Consider the following 23,621-nt stretch of genomic DNA (forward strand, 5'->3'; position numbering starts at 1 on the left):
ATAATATATATAAATAAATAGGGAATAGACATACCAACATACCTCTAAGTAACATATGATTGCGTTATTCCTATAAGGAAGCTTACATTGTTTAGATTTTTATTGGAAAACAGTGATTTCACCATAAGCACTAAACTGACAAAAAATATTTCCATCAATAATACTCAAAATTTACGGATCGGCAAAGGAAGAAAAATGCTGCTTAAGAACTTATTAGAATTTGATCTACATATATTTACTTTGTATATTTTGACATGCAATGATGAAAATTTGTGTTTAAACGGTTATAAAGCTTTAACTTTTTGAATCTCAACATCTGCTGTCATTAAACAATTATTGTCTGATTCCCGCCACCCCCGCATCATTTCCTACAACTGTGAACATTTACATTGGTAAAAATAAAAAAGCTTAAAAATAAACATTGATATTTTCTGTCAAAATTATAGCAAAATAAAAATTGAATTCCACAAAAGCTTTTGATAAGAATGTACTAAAGAACTTATGTAATAGAAGATATGAGACCAGATGCTAAACTGGACTGAATCAGCTTAGCTCCACAGGAGATACATGGACTAACAGTGTCTGAGGAGCTGGCCCTCAGATTTGCTAGTATTTTTTTATGTGACATCTAATTTATGGGACAGTCTATAGTATAGTTCTATTGCAGCACAAAGACATTCTCACAGAATAGATTCCCCTCTTTTTAATGAGATTACTTTGTAAAAATAAACGTGGCTCTTTAAAAATTAAGAACATACAATTTTCTGGTGTATTTGCCAATATTTGCAAATTTAGGTGGCGGGGGGAATTCCAGAAGGGATACACAAGCTCTCTCATACAGATATGTTCTTGCAATCACATACTTAGAATTGCATGTATTTCTATTACAGATATATATGCACATCAAATTTCTGCCTCTGGATATAGCTTCTTAGGCCCTAACCATGCAAAGAGAATGATCCCTCTATCTCCCACTGAAGTCCATAAGACTTTGCCTGGTGGTTCTTTTTTGCAGGATCTGGGTTTAAGGCACCATGGTAGCCATAGCATGAACAAACAGTTAGTTTGCATGCTTGCTTGGTACTTTTGCATAGACTTCAGTTGTCCCTTTTTTGAAAACGTGACCCTTAATTTACTTTGCATTTACAAATTAACTATGTGTATTGTACACATAAAAACTTGACTAAAAGACCCAAGTCAACCAAAACTGAATAAATAAGCCAAAAAGTAGAGTCCATATTTTCAATAAATAGACTTATTTTTAATTACAGGGATAGTTTTGAAGTGACTGTCCTTCCCTAGCCTCTCTTTGCTTCCATTTCAGTGTATGTTTCACTCACTCTGTATACTGTTAGGTAGCACACACGTCTTCCCATAGGTTTGCACTGTACCCAACATAATGACGATCCTCACTGAGGCTGGTCAGCACTGCTACAATACAACCAACCAACCACCATAACCACACATTAAAAGCAAGAGGCTGAAGGTATGTCAACACTAGCAAATGTACATGTGTTGATGTGTGTGATTGTGCCATCTTTCTCTCTCATGTGCACACCTGCGTATGGCATCTGCTGTGCAACATCATTCTATAGATGCAGTTGTAGGTCCATAAGCCATTTTAAGGCCTCTGTGAAGTTGTGGATATAATCTATTTCATCTTTGAATTCATGTTTTGGGCACTGCATTATGATGTGGTAGATGATTGGATGTTCTCACTGCAGAATCCCATGTTCCCCATCCTCTGAATCTTCAAGGACATCCTCCGAGGTTCCTGCTGCCTTCTCATCCTGGTCCTCATTGGGATTCCTTGGACAATGAGGCCAATGGAGTTGCAGAAGGGGTCATGAGCTACTACAGGCTCTGTACTGGGAACCATTGACAGCACCCATTTGAGCTTGTGATAAAAAAGGCATGCACGATGATCCCTCCAGAGTGACTGTTGGAGTCTTTTGCCCTTGACAGGAGTCTCAAGTGCTTGGTGCATTTCCTCCACGGGGCCAGAGTCCACTCAATGCCCGCCTGCTCCAGCCTCCACAAAATTTCCTGCTAGAGCTGTATTTCCTGCCACATCGGGAGAATGCCCGATGAATCTGAGGAAGACCGCAAGCCATAGGAGGAACCAGAAACCAAGGCTGGTAAATTACAGTGGACCCCCACTCTCCTTGCCAATATCTCCTCTTGCTCTGGTGCTAAATTCCTGATTCTAAGCCCAGCCCCCACTCTGCTTCAGCCCTTATATGGTCCCTGAGTAAGACACGGTTATAAATCAATGATTATATTGATTTCCCCTGAACCACTATTATGCATTTGGCAGATGCTATATAACAGATTATAACAGATTATTAACAAACAATCATCATGCCCCTGTATCTGTGCATTTTTCAGCCAATTCACATGCAGTGATGGTCCCAGCATTGAGTGGAATATGAAAATGGAGGGGGTGGGTTTAGAAAGGTCACTGTTGGGGATTCAACAGTTATAGAAAACTTATCGTTGTTTGTCTAACATTAGTAACAAACTGTCTTTTGTCCCTTGGAAGATTACGCAGTTTCAATGCTTCCCCTCCTCTCTTCCTCCAGTCTTGCCATCCCCTTATGAACTAGAGCCTCTCGGAATGGGGATGTGGTAGAATGGAAGGGGGTTAGGTTCATGAAGGGTAGGGAACACTTTAGTTGTCTGAGGAAAAGTTATGCTTTCTCCCTTGGAAGACTACAAAATGTTTACCATCCCTGTCCCTGGTGTCTGCCCTCTCCATACACGAAGCCATGCTGCAAAATCCAGGAGGAATGCGGGTAGGAGAAGGATCTGATCTGGTGGATGGATAATACAGTGCAATGTCCCTTTGCTGTGAAAGGCAAGGGAATTGTTGTGCTGTTCTGAAACTTCAGGAAACCAAAGGAAGTTGTGATGTGTCTCTTTTTTATCCTTTTTATCTTTTTATCATTTCACTGTTGTTGGACAGGCAGAGAGGCAGGATTTTCTGGTGATGCTGAGAGGATGGGGGGAAGGCTGTTTTTATGGTTGACTTTTCCCTTTGCATAGAAATTCTGTCTGCTAGCTGAGAATATAGTCAGTTTACAGTCAAATTGCATCCCAGTCTTGTAAGCTTCAGAGGGGTAGCCGTGTTAGTCTGTATACAGCAAAAACAACCAGAGTCCTCTAGCACTTTAAAGCCTAACAAATTTAATTTCTGCAGGCATATGCTTTCGTGGGCTGCAACCCACTTTGTCAGATGTAAGGAATAGAAATCAGATAGGAGGTGTATATATATATACATCTAAGGGTAAGGAACAACAATTACTTCTTGCAGTTTCTCTTTGAAGTCTGTTTTTGAAGTATGACAACTTTCAAGTCAGCTACAGAGTGTCCTGGGAGATTGAAGTGCTCTCCGACTGGTTTATGGATGTTACCATTTTTTATGTCTGATTTGTGTCCATTTATCTTTTGCGTAGTGACAGTCCGGTTTGGCCAATGTACAGACTTCAAAGAGAAACTGCAGAGCTGGAACTCATCTGCAAACTTGACACAATCAAACTGGGTCTAAATAGGGACTTGGAATGGTTATCTCATTACAAGAAGTAATTGTCACTGTTCACACATTCTCGCCTCTTAATCAATGGTTGTGAATAGGCCTCAACTACTCTAACTGAATGGACTTTGCTTATACCTACCTTCCCCATTGTTGTTCCTTACCCTTGGGTGTGTATATATATATATATATATATATATATATACCTCCTATTTGATTTCTATTCCTTACATCTGACGAAGTGGATTACAGCCCACGAAAGCTTATGCCTGCAGAAATTAAATTTGTTAGTCTTTAAAGAGCTACAGGACTCTCATAGTCTTGTAAGCATATTACAGCAAATTTCTGATGCTGTAGAAACTCCAGCTGGGTCTTGAGGTTCAACAGCAGTGCCAATCTGCTTGGTCCACCTTCATAACTGACCAAACCATTCGATTCAGCAATACGTAGATGAGTGGCCATTAGCAGAAACATGCCTCTGGCATAGATTACTAGATCTCCTCCACAGGACTGGAAAGTCACCTCTCTTTTCCACTGTGGTACATTGAAAACCCCTATGTTCTCCAAATGTTGGCCAGCCTTTAAAGAAGAAATTGAAAACTGGAACATACACACTGGAAGGACACCCATCACCTCCTTGAGACAATATGAAAATTCTCATTTAAAAAAAAAACCAAACGTTTCTTCCATGGTGGCTGCAAAAGTTGTCTATGAACCAAGGATAGTCTAAGAGTATGTCTTCACTGCCATGGCAGCAGAGATCGATGCAGTGGCATCAGTTGAGAGCGTATATGTAGACCCATTCATTCGATCAGAGAGCGCTCTCCGGTCAACTCCATTAATCCACCTCCCCGAAAGGAATAATGCTGCATTGATGAGAAGGCATCTCCCATCGACACAGTGCAGTAAACACGCCGTGCTACATAAATGTAAGTACATCGTCTGCCAGTGTAGACCAAGCCTAACAGTCCTGGAATGTTAAAAAGTATCAATATCGTAGCCTCCCACAGCAAAGTTATATTATGTAGGAGGGAATTTTCAGCTTCTTCCAAAGGAAAAATAGAATTATAATGCTACTCTTGTCTTTGAATGGCAGGACCTTTGACTCCCAAAAGGGAAACCATTCTGCCGGAAGAGCAGAAGCATCACCCCAGAAACATCAGAGTTATATGGAGAAGGACTCTGGAGAAGCTATTCTTTGGCATGGACAGGAAGAACCAAGAGCAGTCTGAGATCCTCTGGGCACAGGATGATCAGGATCTTCAGCAGGAATAGACACTGATGAGCCTGTCCATGGAGCAAAAGACATACCATAAGGAATGGGAGCATGCCTATAGGGAATGAGAGTATTCATTAATTGAGAGGCTGATAAAACTGGTGGCCAAATGAGTTTGGGATGTGCCTGCTGCCGTGGTCACTGAATCTTTCTGTGAACCAGCACCACCACCACCATCTCCTCCTCCTCCTCCAGCTGCCACCCAAGGTTCTGCTGAGGTGGTGGAAGAATTGCTAATGTGTTGTCTGCATCAGCTAGCATAGAAAACTGTTATTTAGCTAAGATAACATTCTTATTTCCTTGGCAAGAGGTTCTAATGCCCTCATTGTCTAAACAGGACCACAAGATTGTAATCGTAAAATTGTAACAAGAATGGATTAAGTATGTGCAGTGGTGACATGCTGTAAATTCTCAATCTACAGCACCAGCATTTCCAATGAAATTTTACAATCACTTCATTTTTCTTCATTAAGCAAAATTAAGCTGTCACAAGATATAATGTTAAGAGCTCTTTTAAATTCAGTTATAACTCACCATTTATTACATGTCACTGCGGTGCCATTTCCCATCCTCACTATCCTTTTCTGTTCATGTCCACAGTTTAATTAGGGAGAGCTAGCTAGCACTGATTAATATGATTCCCAGCCACGGTCAAATGGTAGATCCAACAGTTCAGTTCCTCTCCTTCTTCGCAACTGTGGACCTGCTCCTGCTCCAGTGGAAGTCAAGGGGAGTTTTACCACTCATTACAACAGGAGCAGACCCTGTGTGCACATGGAGAGTGGGGGAGATGGCCCTTGTGTTTCTTGCAGTTATTTGTGGTCTAAAGGCAACAGCTTCACCAGATGCACTCTGGGAATAAATCTCCCTGACTGAGTATCAGCTTGTCCTTTGTTAATATGGCCTTTCTTATGAAGCTCATTCTTGTATGTATCACAAATGACCATCCCTTTTGTCCAGGGACCCCTCAATTTTTAAAATGAGAGAATAGAAATGAGTGAGCAACTATACTGTAAAAGAATGAAAAGATCAAAACATGATACTGGTGTCATGGCAGATGTGGAATTCATTGGACACTGTAAAAGAGTACAGAACATAAAAAGAATATGAATTCATTATTAACTCCAAAACTGTGGGAACACTAGGTAGTGGTACAAAGTAAACTATTAATCTTTTATGGCTTGGAAAGCAGCAGAAGACATCTAAGAAATCTAAGCAGAGACAAGAGCTAATTTTGCAGTTACCTATTGATAAACTATAAAATAGAGAATTCTGACATATTGTATCACACTATGAATCCATTGTGCTTGGTGGTTGAAATTCTTAAGGACCCTAAGGGGATATGATTTTCTAACCAGCTCAAGGGCACAGTAGAGGTGATGGGAGCACTGTGCTAATGTGTATGAAACCTGAGCTCAAAATGAGCTCAGCAATTGAAAACCCAGCCACTTTCAGACCTACTTACAAACACATCCCATTGCTGATTCCATTGCCTGTGGGGGAAATGAAGGCGCAGATACAAAATGCGTAAGCAGTGTCAGTTAAGGAAGCATCCTGATAATCATTTTGTTGAGGTCAGTGTTTGCTCTAAATAAGGTACTGAATTGCAGTAAAATAGTAAATGAAGTGGAATGTATTTTTATAAACTTCATAATCAAATAATTTAGTAGTTTATTTATCAGTATTATGAATTATTAGTATTAGTTCATGGAGGATAGGTCCATCAATTACTATTAGCCAAGATGGTCAGGGATGCAACCCCATTCTCTGGGTGTCCCTCAATCTCTAACTGCCTGAAGCTGGGACTGGACAGCAGCGGATGGATCACTCAATAATTGCGCTATTTTGTTAATTCTTTCTGAAGCAGCTGGCACCACCCACTGTTGGAAGACAGGATACTGGGTTAGCTGAACCATTAATCTGACCCAGTAGGCCATTCTTACATTCTAATGAAAATGTGTTTTACTTAGTGCCTTCTTACCCATAGAGACCTTTCTTTTCCTTTCCTAATTCCACATGCATTTCAGTCAGTAAAACCAAATTTAATCCACAATCAAATCACATATACAAATACAATTCATATATTCTTTCTCATGATTTGACCTTACTATCTCCAGAAGTACAAAATATATTTTTGTTGGTGCCCACCCACACAAAAAAAACAAACCAAAAAACAGGAAGGCAGTTTTAAAGAGCAATTTGAAATTTTTCATAGCTTTCTTTTTACAGATTGGATGTTTAAAAATCACTAGGAATTTGAGCCTCCAGAAATTCATATGCATACTGGTTACTTCTTCAAAACATACCTATCTCATTCACCATAAAGGGAAAAAAATTATACCTTAGAACAAGTCTTCCAGCAAGCTTTCTCTATCATTTATGATATCTGATTCTGCATCATGGAAAATTAGAGTGTAATGTCAGAAGGCATTTTGTTGATAGTTAAAGAAGAGATTAAGTGTGGCTGGCACTCACATAAAAATGTCAGTCCTAAATAATACAGCTGTATTCTTCCGTTGGGATTATATTGTGTATTACTCTGCAGAAAAAAAAATTAATTCCTTGTAGGAATGAATTCCTGCCAACATTAAAGCCATAATTACTGGAATAGGCATCAAAAACAGACTACTTTTTATTTCAAGCATGGATTATTTTTCTTTAGTTAAAGGACTTGCAATGACCAGTAGAATAAAGCACTGTTCTGCTATGTAGAAACCTCTCTCAGTTTTGGTGTACTTTACAAAAATGTTGTGTGATGTTGCGTTGGAGCCTATACGATGGATTGGCATCTTGCTGAAATAAAAGTGGGTGAGAATGTGGCATGAGATCATTTTGATGTATAAACATGTTGTGGAAAATTATTGAAAGAAAGGACAAAAAAGAGTAAAAAAACATGATGTACATTTACTTTGAACCAAAGGACCTGCAGATTAGTGATTTTCACAGCTTCAGGTAAGGTTTTTAGCAACAGACTAGGATGGTGCTATGATTAAAGGAAGTGTGCTTTACTTGGACCATCACATACTATTTTGAGTGGTCACCTGTGAGAGGCAAAGTTGCAACCCCTTTAGGACATTGTGTTTCTGTGCAATACTTGGGAACTTGCATAAACAATCTTGTGGGATGCTCACAAAGCAGAAGCTATCTTATAGAAAACAAAGACCATTAAACCAGCATCACCACCCCAACAAATATTACCGTCTTCTACTAAGATACTATTTTCCAACAAGACTGCAAATGATCTGATCACTTGACAGGGGTAATAGTATGATTTATATATAATGGTCACACAAAACTTTGCCTCCTTTTAGCCTAGTATTCTGAGTGAGTTGTGCATTTTGGATTTCCCAATATCAGGCACACATTTCAGAATCTAGTTTTAATCAGGATTTTATCCACTGCCAGTGGATGGCAGTCATGCTCACTTTGTGTTCTGTAAACTCAAGTGATTATGTCTGACCAGGGAGTCCACACCTGTTTTGAACAAGGTTAATGTCTCTTTGAAAATCTTCAACAGAGAAAAAATTAAGCAGGTTGATTTGCCTACAAGTAATGAAGACACTTATTTTGTTATTATGGAGGTGTGGTACCAGTGTGCCATGGTTAAAACTTTTGTTATATGAACTGTGACTTGATCCTACTAAACTCAGCAGCAGTAAAAGGCTCAGGATGTGAACAACCAATAAAACAAAATTAACCTTCCTTCTGTTCTAATTGTTAAACGTTTTTTCAACGGTAAGCACACATCTCAGCCATCTATCCTTGCTTTTATGCACTCTCATTAGTCATGTCAATTTGACAAACCTCTCATTATCAGATACAGAGATGAAAAATAACTTTAATGCTACACAGGTACATGAGGGTGACCTTCCCTTGTACAAGTCACACTTATGGAGAAAATGAAGGCACTTCTCCCTCTGCAACCTGCTTCTCATTTCAGCACACTGGTGAGACACGGTTATTGAAAACACGCTCCACCCAGTTTTCTCAGCTCAGTTTAACTCTTGCTTAATCATACTTTCTTTGTCTTTTGCATTCCAAGCTACAACTAGAAAAACAAATACATAAAAAAATCAATAGCAGCCAGTCCCGCTGTCCTCCCACATCAGCATTTCTTAATGACAGTTACTTCCCATATTCCTTCCACAAGCAACAGCTCTGTACAGTTAATTCACAAATTCTAATGACACCTTCCCCCTCTGCTGTCTACCCGCTACCTTTGAAGCAGAAGATGAGCAGAAAACACCCACAACACAACAACCAAACACGCCACAGATTTTGTACCCCCGTTTCCATTGCTGCATTGCCTTTAGAGACAGTTAATTTAGTACGCTAACCTTGACTATAGTTCAACACAAGCTAGAACTAAAAAAAAAAAAAAAAAGCCCTATCCCATTTCTTATCTATACAGGACAGAGTTTGATGGAGAATCTAGACATTTTTGGCCTGAAAATAAGACACTAGTATTCCATTCTTTTGATATTTTTGCATGGACCTGTTCATTTGAGCATTATATTAAAATATTTAATAAATGGCTATTTATTAAAAAAAACAGTTCCAATGCAGAAAACATATTTTTCTTTTCACTCCTTTATTGAAGATTCAGTCTACAAGTAAGAAAAGTCACATTTGCCTGTATGCTCATACAGTAGATCTTGGAATGAACTAGAGAACCGAATTTACCCTAAATGGCTAAACCTTATATTTGATTTTTTTTAAATTAATTTTATCTTGTAATTTTCAATGTATTTTTATTCCAGCCACTATTGGGAAAACCCCTGAGAGCTAACTTTAAAACTGCAATTTTTCATGAATCCCTGTAAAAAAGGGAAGTCCCCCTTTTTTAACAATTGGATTTTACTACTTGACCATTTAAACAGCTGATTCTTTGCTGATAGCTATTTATAGTTAGCACTATATAGCAAAACTTTTTATTTTATTTTAAATATGGTAAACTTAGCTGATTGAAACTATTTCTCTAGGTTAATGAAAGTGAAATAATTGTGAATTACTGTAGTACACTGAGACAGTTGTTTTTAAGTGTTTTTCCTAGTCCTGTCTATTTCTTCAAAAGATGTTTAAGTTGGAAATGTGCTCAGCAAACTGAATGTTGTTGGTTTGTTTTTTTTTAAATAAAGGAAAATATCTTAGATTTAAGATAATTTTCTGTTAAGATTTTTGCTGCACTAAATATCCATAATTATAGATGTGAAACTTTTTATTTCATAAAACTGGACCACAAGACACACAGTTTGCAGCTACTCTATTTAAAGAAATCCTATTTTCTTGTATGCCAGATCATCAAGATTGCTAAGAAGAACTATGCAAAAGTGGAAATTTAAAAGGCCACAGAGCAAAAATTGTATCCTTTCTTTTTAGGACTCTTTGTTTCATGGATGCTATGTGTAATTTAAATGTCTTTGAAGAATGAAATTGCTGCTACAGTATATGAAAGAAATATGTTGTGTTTGCGTATCAGAACATATAACCTAGACAGATGTTACATGTTTCCTTGATTACATATGTTAGAGATTTAGGATCAATTCTAATATCCCCTCTGCCTCCAGATCAATTTTTAGCTCTTTTTTTCAATGGCACGACCAATTATAGCGTAATATTATGATAAGAACAATTAGAAGGTGAATTTTTTTTGGTTTCATTGGGATTAGGGTGTTAACAATAGCTGACTCCAGGGGTCCCATTTTTATAACCTAGACTGTTTGTTGCATCTACAAAAAGACGTGTAAATCCTATATGTATGAGCAGAAACCAGGTAAGTTCTTGAGTGAGTGCTGGTTTGTATATGCATTTACCTGATTATTTTTATTCCTAATTGTGGTGCTTGCATATGCAAGTATGTCTGCTCACAGGAGCAAGACCTGACACAAACTCTGTTGAAAGTCCCCTGGCAGGGACACTGTTCTACAGAACAAGGAGTTTGGGAGCAGGAATCGTAGGCTCCAAGAAGGAGAACAATTCTCTGCTGCATTAATTATAAGGCACGGAAATCAGCTCTGCAGGGGCTCCCTGCAATTTCAGCACACAGAAGTGAGGCAGGGGTGGAGGAGAGATGGAGAATATGCTGCTATAGATATTATTTATATGTAGTGGGTTAGTGACTAGAATCAAGAATCAGGATTTTTCAAGTGGCTGTATACACACAACAACAAAAATGGGCCCTGTCCCAAAGAGCTTACTAGTAAGATATAACATGGAGTTTGCCACTCCACCCACAGGCCATGGACTCCTTAGTGCAACTATGGCTTCTGCAGCCTCATTGCTAAAGTAGTGGCTGCAGAAAAGTTCCACAGCTACTCCGTAGCTTGGAGTAGAGAAGATTCCTCCCCATTCTTACCATGCAACTACTGAAATAAGCAAACTACAACATTACTGCATAGAACACAAATCAGTAAGCAAAGCAAAGAAAGAACTGGCTTTGACAGTTGATTTAATCAATGTATTTTTTTAAAATGTAGAAGAGCAATGCACAGGGACTGTATCTGAAGTGCTGCAGTCCACAAGAAATCAGAATTTCAATCAGATTCACACAGCATTTTGACAACAAAGAACATGAAAAGGAAAAGGCAATTTGAACTGCATTAAACATTACACTTCCTCCTCCCCCGATTTTAAATAGAATATACTGTTTGATGTACAAAATGTGAAATTCAGTCCATTATTTTTGATTCTGAGTCTTTGTAAAATACCATTCTCTGATAAGGCACTTCACAGAAAGTGGATGACAATAGCAACAATCAAGGTAAATCAAAAAAATGAATATGTAATTTTTCATATTTACTGGAATTACTGACATTCCATTAAATTTTCATTTACTTTTAGGCCAAAGTTAATCATTTTATATTATTCTGAAAAATAACTGGAAATTGATGTAAAGATTAACATAACACAAAAACTACCATAGGATGTGCTGCAAAAGTTTGTTGCAAAACCAAGCAATTTAAATAGGCACTTGGATTCTAGAGTAATGGCAGGTAAGGGTGTTGAAATGGAATAGCCAGACATCCTTTAGTAACAAAACGACAAATCATTTTTATTTTGTTCATTTTTCTCACCCATTTCGTAATGACAGGAAACATTAATGAATCTTTTCTACTTTTTTTTCCTCCTGTCAGATAATTCAGAAAGAAATCCTTATCCTTTTCCCTATTACCAGTGAGCTAAATTTTGTCTCAAAGATCAGGTTCCTTTTTGTAATTGACCAAGAAAACTAAGTTACAGTAACACTTCTTTTTTCTTATGAGCTGAATGCAATAAGCTTTTCTTTGAACTCAAGTTATTGCCCTCACTAATTTCCACAGGAAACTCAGAGACTCAGAAAAAATGTTTTAACAAATTTTAGGACTTGATGTTACAGAACACTGAGTGGTGTATGAAGAATGTAATGTTTTATTTGATTGCATGGGTATAACCTAAAAAAATGACTCAATCAGAGAAGTAATTTATGATAGAACGGAGTTTGCTAGATGTTATGAGAGAGCTTTTGTTTATGTAAATGCTCTGGTAGTCCCTTCTGGCCCTAAACTCTATGACTCTAATAGACAAGGTGTCAGTAGATGGTGCTCAGGAATATGTATCATGTTTCCTGGGTTTTGTAGGACCAATAAAACATACTACTTGTCGTACACTGCAAATGACTTCTTTTGTTCAGCTCTTTGTATAAGATCTTACCCCGGTCTTAAGAACTGCATTCCACCTGCAACAAGCATATCTCAAGACCAAAGTCTTTACACTCTGATAAACAAGTAGCAAGAACTAGCAAGTAGAGCAGGTTGAATTTTTGTTGTTTAAAACATTATAATGAAAAATAGCTTTTCATCATAGTGGAAACGTTCCTGGGAAATGTTGGCTTTTAGTTACGTTTGTCAGGTTTTTGTTTAAAAAAGGGAAAAAAATTAGCTGGTCAGGTGAAAATATTCATTAAAAGAAAACCAAGTAACAAATAGCTGAAATGTTTTGGCTTTGGATTGCTGAAAACAAGAACAACAACAAAATCAGTTTGAGAGTTTTCAATTGTTTGCCAAAAAGATGTCACTGGTAAAAATCCAACATTTCTTGACCAGCTCTCCCAGCAAGACAAATCCCAACAGTGACCCCTGGTGAGCCCCAATACCATTAGAGTAGTTTGGATGTATTGAGCATTGTTGTGAATGCTCAGTTTTCAGCAGATGCCCAAAGTGTGCTCAGCTGGGAGTATTTTTAGTTGCACCCTGACAAATCAGGCTTACTTTCTCTTACTTCTGCACAAAAATCCACCATCGAGCTGAGTGGCCAGAATGCATGAGTTGGGACAGAGTCAGAAGAAAAGGTTTTCAAGAGAAATCACATACATTTAAATTACTTTCTCATAGGCCATATTTGTTCAATAGAGTTACAATAAGTCTCATGCCACAGGGGTGTGTTCAGGAAGATGCAGGTATTTTGAAAGCTCTAGCCACATCGACATCTTTGCAGGCCCTAATTTATCTGCAGGAATAAAAACCCTTTGGTTAATTTTTTAATAATCTCTCATCTCAATTTGCTCTTGTGTTTCAACAAAGGCTTCTTAGTTTTCTCCTTTCATTTCAGTTTCTTTTTGAGGAATCTAACAGAAATGTTTAAAGGCTCCCTTCCACCCTTCTTGCAGTTCTTAGTTGTAGATGTACTTTGAGGATATTTACTTTATAGTCCTATAAAGCAAGTCAAACAATATTGTTAGTCATAAAGCACCAGTTTCAGGAATTATAAAAACATGTCTTCTTCCTGAGTAACATTTAAGATGTACCAGGAGAAAGGAAGAATTTTTATTTAACCTTTGGGATCCGTTTTCTTTAGATATTCACAAACAAGACAGAACCACTATTTTCACTACTGGTACATAATTCTCACCCAATACTTTAAAATACTTGGAACACCAGGGAACCTCCAGAAGACTGAAGGAAAGCTATTGTCCCAATCTTTAAAATGGACAATCAGATGATGTGGGTAATTACAGACATGTCAATCTGATATCGACCGCAGGCAAGACAATGGAGCTGTTGATATGGGACTCAATTAATAAAGACTAAAAAGAAGATGATATAATTAATGCCAATCAGGTTTTACAGAAAATAGATCCTGTCAAACTAATTAGATATCTTTTTTTGATGAGATTACAAGTGTGGTTGATAAAGGCAAGTGTTGATGTAACATACTTAGATTTCTTTAGGGTATTGGACTTGGTACTGCATAGCATTTTGATTAAAAACTAGGAAGATATAAAAATAACATGGCATATGTTAAAAGGATTAAAAACTAGCTAACTGAGAGGTTTCAAAATATAATTGTAAATGGGGAATCACCATCAAACAAGTGTGTTTCTAGTGAGATCCCACAGGGATCAGTACTTGCCCTATACTATTTAACTTTTTTATTAATGACCAGGAAGAGAACATAAAATCATCACTGATAAAATTTGCAGGTGACACAAAAATTGGGGAAGTGGTAAATAATGAAGAGGAAGTCACAGATATAGAGTTATCTGGATCACTTAGTAAGCTAGGCTCAAGCAAACAATAAGCATTTGAATATGGCTAAATGTGAATGTATACATCTCCATACTGGGGATCTCTATTCTGGGAAGCAGTGATTCTGAAAAAGATATGGTGTTGTGGTAGATAATCAGATGAACATGACTCTGTGCCAAAAAGGCTAATGCAATCCTTGGATGCATTAACAGGGTTGAGTAGGTATAGAGAGGTTATTTTACCTCTGGATTTGGCACTAGTGCGACCGCAGCTGGAATATTGTGTCCAGTTCTGGTGTCCACAATTCAAGAATAATGTTGATAAATGGGAGAGGATTCAGAGACGATCCATGAGAATGATGAAGAATTAGAAAACATGCCTAGATTATGGTTAAGGAGTGATTTGCTTACAGTCTATAACTACCTATATGGAACCAAATATTTAATAATGAGGTTTTCAATCTAGCAGAGAAAGGTATAACACGATTTGATGGCTGGAGGTTGAAGCTAGACCAATTCAGACTGGAAATAAGGTGTACATTTTTAATAATGAGAGTAATTAACCATTGGAACAATTTACCAAAGGTCATAGTGGATTACCCTTACTGACAATTTTTAAATCAAGATTTGATGTTTTTCTAAAAGATGTGCTTTAGGAATTATTTTAGAGACATTCTATGACCTGTGCTCTATAGGAGGTCAGACTGGATTATCACAATGGTCCCTTCTGGCCTTGGAATCTGTGAAAACATTTATCATAAATGTGACCCTATAAACCATGTGTGATGTACTAAGATAGGATGACTATTCTCCCCATGTGATTTAATTTTCTGGAACAACATGTCTTATCTCTTATTGTTACCATATAGATTATTTGAAAACAGTTTCTGAAACACTTATGGTTATTTGGAAAAATCTTTACTCAGAAGTAGAGAAAGCATCTGTATGAGGTGTACAGTAGAATTTACCACAGCATAATCTTATAATTGGGCATGCTTGGGAACCAACAGCATGAAAAAATATGGCTAAACTGTAGGCTTTTCAGAATTGTGTTTATTCTTTCTGTAAGCTCCCATGAACTCCATATTTATAATAAAACAATAATAGTATTTTGTGGGGGTTCTTGGTAATGAATATGGTCCAAACCCCCAAATGTATTCCTGAAATGAAGGGTTGGAATGTCAGAGGGAAAAAACACTCCCCCATAGTCACATGACTTGTGACCGCAAGCCTTGAAGGCTGAATGGGACTAACTGCCAAACAATGCAGGAACCATCACAAAGGCATTCTTTTAGATGGCCTGGCGGCCTAGTGGGACAAACCAGGCTGAGACAAAAAGAAGACTTCACACCTAGCCCCTCTAACAAAAAAGGCACTAACCAATGGGGTAGTTGGATTCAATCACAAAGAGAGCGGGTGGAGCTTTGAAAAAGTGGAGTTTCCCTGAGATGGACAAACAGACTGTGGCATGTTCTTTCTGTAAATTGGATCTGTTTCTGTAACTCAAGCCAGGAAAGCCCATTGAACTTATCTTGTAGTGGAGCACAAGATTAGAGAAGTCTAGATAGGCCTGCAGACTTTGTTTTCAAATCATTTTCCCTAATCCTTTGTTCCATTTGCTAAATAAACCTACTTGTCTTAAGAAGGTTATTGGTCACTATATCACCAACCAAGGGCTCCCAAGGGAAGAGATGCCCATGCCCAGTCAATAATGCACAGTAATAAGCAGTTGGCATAGATGGGGTGTTACATCCAGATCCCAGTTTCAGAATATAAGAACTGTGAAATTCCACCCCAGACAGGTGAGAACACAAGGCCTAACATCTGAGGGGGTGCATTCAGAGACCAGAGAAAGGAATGAGGTGCAAGCAACGTCAGAACAATGATATACTTAATAATGGAAAACAAAAAACCTGGATGACCCCCTACTGTGGAATTCTCCCTTAATCTTTATTTGGTTATTTCAGTATAGAATCTCCAATGCTTAGAAACTTAAATAAGGAATAGTAAGACAAGAAGCAGCCATATTATTATCATGACAACATGGGACAAAAGCAGAAGATCAGAGTTGTATCCAGAGACGCAGGAAGCTGCAGTTAGCGACACTCACAGCCAGAGCTGGATCTGACAAGAAACGTGAGTAATTTACACTGATGAAACAAACTTCCTTGTGGTCAGAAAATTACCACCAGAAAAAAATATTGAACTTATTTCCCAAAGAACAATGGAAATCTGCTATTCCTATGTCTCAGGCCTGGTCTACACTGGCGATGTAGGTCGACGTAAAGTCACTTACGTCGACCTATGTACACCTGCGTCTACACTGGCACCACTGTTAATTCAAATGAAATCGCCTAAAAAATCGACTTAATAAGACCACCTCTGCAAGTGGCGTAGCGCCTAAATCGAATTTGTTAATTTGATTTAGTGTCAGTGTCAGACACAACTTCACTTAAATCGAATTTATTGGCCTCCAAGAGGTACCCCACAATGCGCCGTTTTGACCGTTCTGGACAGTTGCGTTGTGCTACTTAGTGGTCACACTACCAGGAACTGTCCCCTCCCTTCAAGCCCCAGGAAGATTTTAATTTTCAGTTCCTGTGCTGCCAGCATGGAGAGAGCTTTGTCACTGTTCTCCGCATAGCTACTGCAAAGCCCAAACATGCATGGAGCATGGAGTCAACCAGAGGTCTTAGATCTCATCGGACTGTGGCACGAGGAGTCTGTTCTGGCTCAGCTTAGAGCCAGCAAAAGGAATATGGACATTTATGGGAAAATATCCCAGGGCATGCTGGAGAAGGGACACAAGAAGGACGCTCAGCAGTGGCGCGTGAAGATCAAGGAAATGTGTCAGTCATATCAGAAAGCCAGGGAAGCTAACAGCTGTTCTGGTTCCTCGCCCAAAACATGCTGCTTCTATGATGACCTGCATGCAATTCTCGGCGGTGATCCCACATGGTGCCGCCCTGCAGCATCGATACCTCCGCTAGGTCACAGTCCATGGACGATGATGAGGACTCCGTGGACAAGGAGGAGGAGGCTGAGGAGAGCAGGGTGCATGAGAGCATGCTGTCTGTTCTCCATGAAAGTCAGGACATATTTCTGACCCCAGGGCAGTCTTGCAGCACACAGAACAGCGCTAATGATCCTGTGGAAAGCACATCTGGTGAGTTTTTTCCCTTCTTAGCAGTCCTGTCCTTTTACATTGGGTCGGGGGGCACAAAGGGGATTTCAGGCGTTTCGGTGACTGTACTGGGGGGTTACCCAGGGAACAGTTTATTTCTGTGATGAAAACTACTACATTTATCATCAGTTGATATCTCACAGAAACTTTCGTGTATGTAATCTGTTATCCTTCACAAAAGTTTTCAGGGGAGGGCTGCCTTGTTCCTCCCTCCATGGTAGGATACTTTGCTGCAATCAAGGGAGCCTGCAATCAAGGGAACACTGCTGGTTCCACGCTGTGTCCAGCAAATCTTTGTTTTAAGCAGAGACTTCTCCCTCCCCCATGCTCTCTGTAAGGGTTTAAAATATCAGTAGAGACTCCCCCCACCACCACCATGCTGTCTTCAGATCCTCTCTGTAAGGGGACAGCGGGCAGATCCTTCTGGGATGTCAGGAATGGAATGAGGCTCTGTGTTTGCCCTGTGCACTACATTGTTGCAGTTATATCATTTTCTTCACTATGCTAACAGTGGCTACTGTCTTATTTTTCTTTCATTCTATAGAAGCCTTGGCCCCACCCTCAAGAAATGCTGAGGAAAGACTATCACAGATTAGAAAGAGGAAAAAAAAGCAAGAGATGACACGTTTGGCGAGCTCATGAATGCCTCAATAGCTGCAGAGACAGAGCAAAGACCGTGGCAGCTCACCTTGTCCCAGAATATGGACATGGACAGGGAGACTCACACAGAAATGAAGGAGCCTGATCGCAGTACCACATAGGAGATGCTGCGAATCATGCGGGACCAGGCAGACATGCTGTGGAAGCTTGTGGGGCTTCAGGAGGAGCAGAGGAAGGACAAAGTCATGCTGTATCCCCTCCATAATGCTCTTCGACCGAGGGCTTTGATGCCTGCCCCCTCCCCCACCCCAGCTGGTCTCTGAGGAGACTGGCCAGGCTGCAGTACGTGCTCGCCTCCACCTACACCTTGAGACAGTGAGTGAACACTGCCCCCATTTCCCCATGACTTGAATGTTCATAAATAAAGTTAAGCATCATTTCAACATGTTTCTTTATTAAATCATATTTTGTTCTGGAGGGATTTGGTGGGTACAGATATCGATGGGGTGCAGGGGTGGTTTCACCAAAGGCAAACAACATACAGGAACAGAAATAAGTCCTGCATCTCATTGCAGAACCTGGTTTTCAAAGCTTCCCTAATGCAAAGTGCTATGCGGTTAGCTCTCAGTGTAGTGTTGGCATCTGGCTGCTCATAATTGGCGGCCAGCCTTTCTGCCTCCAAAGCCCAACCCTGGGGGAGCCTCTCACACTTCGCTTCACACACATTATGAAGAACACAGCACACAGATATCACAGAAGGGAGGTTCTTTTCACTCATGTCCAGCCTAATGAGAAGACTCCTCCATCTACCCTTTAAATGCCCAAAGGCACATTCTACAACCCCATTCTGCAACTGCTTAGCCTGTTATTAAAACACTCCTTGTCGCAGTCAAGGTGACCGGTGTATGGCTTCATTAGCCAAGGGAGCAAGGGTAAGCAGGATGCCCCAGGATCATTATGGCCATTTCCACACCCCCGATGTGAATTTTTTGGTTTGGGAAGAAAGTGCCCAGCTGCATATTAGAGAACAGCCCCGAATTATGAAATACACGAGTGTCATGCACCTTTCCAGACCACCCCACATAGATGTCAGTGAAACAACCCCTGTGATCCACAAGATCCTGCAGGACCATGGAAAAGTACCCCTTGTGGTTTATGTACTCTGTTGCTAGTTGGGCAGGTGCTAAGATAGGGATGTGCATCCCATCAATGGCCACCTGCAGTTTGGGAACCCCATCGTGGCAAACCCCTCCACTATGTTTTGCACATTTCCCAAAGTCAGTATCCTTCGTAGAAGAAGTCTATTGATGGCCCTGCATACTTGAATCACGGCGGTGCCCACTGTAGATTTACCAACTCCAAATTGATTCTCAACTGAGCGGTAAAAGTCGAGGGTTGCCAGCTTCCACAGAGCAATGGCGACTCTCTTCTCCACCATCAGAGCTTGTCTTAAGTGAGTATTCATGCGCTTCAGGGACGGGGCCAGCTCCGAGCACTGTTCAAGGAAAGTTGGCTTTCTCATACAAAAGTTTTGCAGCTACTGATCATTATCCCACAGCTGCATAACAAGTCAGTCCCACCAGGCTGTGCTTGTTTCCCTGCACCAGAACCGGTGCTTCATGGAATGCAGATGATGCGTTACAGCCTGCAGCAATCGGGAATTGTTCCACTCGATGGCTTGTAGCAGGGCAGCCTCGGTGGCATCGCTGTTGTGTGTGCTTTGGCTTCTTGCTCTACTTTGAAAATACTCAAGAATAAGCCGCGATATATTTGTAATGCTTACAATTATAGTGCAGAGTTGAGCTGGCTCCATATCTTTGAAGCAATGGTGAGCGTGGGGAGTAAAAGAAAGGCGTGAAAATACTTTTCCTGTTTGGTTGGGGAGGGGGGGAAGCAGGGAGGGAGCAGCAGCATTGCATCATGGGATGATGACACTCATCCCAACCACCACTACAGCTAGTTGCACTGTGGGATAGCTACCCACGTTGCACTGCTTTGCAATTCAAATTAAGAGTGCTCAGTGTAAATGCAGGAGACCGGCGCAAACAGCATAGTGTATACACACTGCTGCGACTTCTAAAAATCGGCTACTGAAAGTCGACTAAAAGTAAGTCAACTTCACTCAACAGTGTAGACTTGGCCTCTGAAGTGTAGACATCAACTCTGCTCTTTTTGTCTTGTTTAATGCCATCAGGCTGTGTTTCCTTTTGGGAATATCACTGAAACAGGAGCTGCCAGTGATTACACAGCTGCCCCATCCATACTGAGAGAAATATTGAAATATATTTAGGGATTTTTAAATACTGCTTTGTGCTTTGTAATTTCCTTGCTTAGGGGAACAGTAAACATTATGGCAGTTTTCCTCTAACTCTCAAAGCTCCCATGTATAAGTTTGTAGACCCTAAAGACTCTCCACCCTTTAACCAGGATTTCTGTAAGGTGTGACAGTGTGGGGTACATAAAAGAACCTCTTTTTCCTCTGGAAGGGGAAAACACCTTTGATTGCACTATCTTCCCTAGAAGAGTTCTTCAAAGAATCTCTGAAGAGCTGCACTAGATTACTAATTCAAGAAAGTCCAGTAGCTATATAGCGCCTACCACAATTGCCCATAATGTTTCCTGTTTACTTTCACTGAAAAATTAAGGGAAAGGGACTGTATCACTGTTTTAAAACATTCTCAGAGCTGTCCCTAAGTACATTAATATCATTCAGAGAGATTTCTTGTCTCCTGCAGGGATAATTCTCATATTTGTGTTTTTATATAAATAGAATGGAAAGGAGACTTAGATATCTAATGCTAGCATTTATTTGACTGCATTTCTGCTTGACATTCTCAAAGTTTTACAACAACTTCCTGTACTCTATGCTTTTGAGAAGGAAATAGCTTTGAAAAAAAACAAAAGGATAAAAGCAGTGTTTGCCCCACCATTATTATTCACAGAAAATCAGTTGGCACTGCCAGAGAGTAAGGTCAAAAAGTCCAAATGCACTTTAGACCATCCCTGTTCTCATTATTACTATTATTTTATATTGAGAATCAGCACCTCCAAATCGGATCACTTTCCTGGAAAAAGTGGAGTATTCTCTCCAGGTGAAGGAGGAGCAGCTGTCCTTAATGGAATTTAATTTAAATATCTGGGGATCTTGTTCATGAGTGATGGTAAATGGAGAATGAGATTGACTGGTGGATTAGTGCGGCGGAGGCAGTGATGCAGGCACTGTACCAATCCATGGTGGTGAAGTGGGAGCTAAGTTTTTGGACAAAGCTCTTCATTACAGGTTTATCTATACCCCTATGATCACCTTTGGTCATGAACTTTGGGTAATAACCAACAGGATGAGATTGTGGGTACAAGCAGTGGAAATGAGGTTTTTCCGTACGGTGGCAGGTATGACTCTCTGAGATAGGGTGAGGGCTCAGCTATTGGGAGATTCTTGGAGTAGCTGCTACTCCTCCAGATCAAGAGGAGTCAATTGAGGTGGTTTGGGCACCTGATAAGGATGCCTCCTAGTAGGTTTCTTTTGGAATTAAACTAGGCATATCCACTTGAAGGAGGCCCTAAGATCAACCAAGGACACACGGGAGGGATTTTTTCTCCTGGCTGGCCTGGGAATGTCTAGGAATACACTAGGAGAAGCTGGAACCTGTTACGGAAGAAAGGGAGGTCTGGTCCTCCCTACTCTCCCTTCTGCCGCCACAACCCTCACCATGAAGAGCAGCATAAAGGATAAGAAGAAGATTTTGTATTACTGTAATGTCTAGAGGCCCCAAACCTGATTCCCCGCTGTACAAACACATACTAAGAAAGAGTCCATGACATGAAGAGCTTAATATGTAGACAGACACAAAATAGGAGTGGCAGTGAGAAGTTAAGTTGACATACTAAGTCACACAGCAGACAGAACTAGGCGCAGAACCCAGGTCTCCTGATTTCCAGGGCAGTGTCTAAGCCACTAGACCACACCGCATCTCACATAAGCATTCGATAATCTTAAATACATTAAAATAAAGCAAATATAAAGAATATAGAATAACCAGATCATTTTTGTTTTGGATAATTTTTCTCTATCTCTGTAGATAGAAGAGAACAGTTGTAATTTCTAGCGGATTATGTAGAAGTACTGTCATAATGGACAATTTACACATCTTCATTATAGTCCAAATATTGATATAAATATGCATACAATAATATGCATACAATAATAATAAGAGAATTTATGAGGGATTATTCCATGGTAAATATATTACAAATGTTATTTAAGGCATTTTGATGTGTCATATCTTGAGCTTAGTTTTATTTTGTGAGATAACAATGACAATGTGATATATATCAGTCTTGAAAGTATGCAAATATCAAACTTCACTTACTCAGAAGAACACAGGAACGGCCATACCAGGTCAGACCAATGATCCAATGATCCATCTAGCCCAGTAACCTGTCTGATGATGACCAGTGCCAGAGGGAAGGAACAGGACAGGGCAATTTCAAGTGATCCATGCCCTGTCATCCACTCCTAACTTCTGGCAGTTAGAGGTATTAGAGACACCTGGAGCATGGGGTTGAGTCCCTGACCATCGTGGCTAATAGCCACTGATGAATCAATTTTCCAAAAACTAATTTTTGTTTGACCCAAGTTATATTTCTGGCCTTCACAACATCCTATCATAATTAGTTCCACAGGTTGGCTGTATATTTTTGAAGTACTTTCTTTCTTTTGCTTTAAACCTGCTGCCTATTAATTTCATTGGGTGACCGGTAGTTCCTGTCTTATGTGAAAGGGTAAATAACACTTCCTCATTCACTTCCTCCAAACTATTTATGATTTTATAGACCTCAGTTAGATCCCTGCCTTCATTATCTCTTTTCTAAGATGACCAGTCCCAGTTTTTTAAATCTCTCTTCTTATAGAAGCTGTTTCATACCTCTAGTCATTTTCATTGTCCTTCTCTGCACCTTTTCCAATTCTAATATATCTTTTTTGAGATGGGGTGAGAAGACTTATTTACACAGTATTCAAAATGTAGGTGTACCATGGATATATATACTGGCATTATGATATTTTCTGTATTATTTTCTATCCTTTACTAATGGTTCCTAACATTCTCTTAGCCTTTTTGACTGCCACTGCATATTGAGAAGATGTTTTCAGAGAAGTATCCATAATGACTCCAAGATCTCTTTCTTGAGTGGTAATAGCTAAATTAGAGCCCATTATTTTGTATGTATTGTTGGAATTATTTTTCCCATGTGCATTACTTTACACTATCAGCATTGAATTTCGTATACCATTTTGTCATCTGGTCACCCAATTTAATGAGATTTCTTTGTAACTCTTCACCATCAGCTTTGGACTTAACTATCATCCGAAAATTTTGTCACCTCATCATTCACTCTCTTTTCCAGATCATTTATGAATATATTGAACAGCAGCAGTCCCAGTACAGATCCTTGTGGGACTCCACTATCTATCTCTCTCCATTATGAAAACCAACCATTTATTCCTAATGTTCAAACTCCTTGTGCC

Source organism: Emydura macquarii, unplaced genomic scaffold (assembly GCF_026122565.2).
Source record: "Emydura macquarii macquarii isolate MOO-44397 ecotype Brisbane River unplaced genomic scaffold, CSIRO-AGI_Emac_v2 contig_2897, whole genome shotgun sequence".
Lineage (NCBI taxonomy): Eukaryota > Metazoa > Chordata > Testudines > Chelidae > Emydura > Emydura macquarii.